This window comes from Corvus brachyrhynchos, unplaced genomic scaffold (assembly GCF_000691975.1).
Source record: "Corvus brachyrhynchos isolate BGI_N302 unplaced genomic scaffold, ASM69197v1 scaffold148, whole genome shotgun sequence".
NCBI lineage: Eukaryota > Metazoa > Chordata > Aves > Passeriformes > Corvidae > Corvus > Corvus brachyrhynchos.
Genome location: NW_008239785.1, coordinates 2,115,455 through 2,116,030, shown reverse-complemented (window position 1 = coordinate 2,116,030; position 576 = coordinate 2,115,455). Strand labels below are relative to the sequence as shown.

The 576-nt window shown below is 68.2% G+C and overlaps 1 protein-coding gene across 1 annotated transcript in view; it reads right to left on the bottom strand.

The window, feature by feature from the left end:
- Positions 1-576, bottom strand: part of ST6GALNAC2 (ST6 N-acetylgalactosaminide alpha-2,6-sialyltransferase 2) — a 10,247-nt gene that overhangs the window by 8,863 nt on the left and 808 nt on the right. The gene's annotated exons all lie outside the window — the stretch shown is intronic.

Sequence of the window (576 nt, the reverse complement as noted above, 5' to 3'; positions counted from 1 at the left end):
AGCCAGCCCCAGCTGCTGCAGATACTCGTGATCCACCAGCCCAGCAGCAGAGGGGACCTCTGCCTTGGGATCGGCCAAGGAGAGCTCCCAGCTAGGGAAGGGAGAAGGTCTGAACCCCAGGGCAGCCCAGCCGGCTGCATCCCCAGCAAATCCCGCTGCAAATCTCACCCTGCCCAGGACCGGCTCCGGTCCCCACAGCATCCCCCACTCCCGGGCAGCGCCCGGGCAGCTGGGCTCCGTCACACCGATGGCACCCAAAGGCACCCGGGAGGAGGTGAGGGACACACACAGCGCTCTCCTGGCCCATCACCTGATGCTCATAGGGGTCAGGGCAGCTGACCCGGCTCCTTCCCCCGCCCGCTCATCCGCACTCTGCGGGGATCCCCGGGGCACCCCAGCACCCCCTCCCGCTTGGCACGGGGGAGGCTCAGGAAGGTGCCTCGGGAGGTTTGGAGGATGCAGGGAAGGCAGACGAAGGGGGAGTTGCAAATTGCTGGAGTTTGGAAAACGCTGCAGCCCTGAGTTCGCGAGCGGTGGGGGCAGCCCCGGGGCTCCCGGAGGGCAGCACGGGGGGTG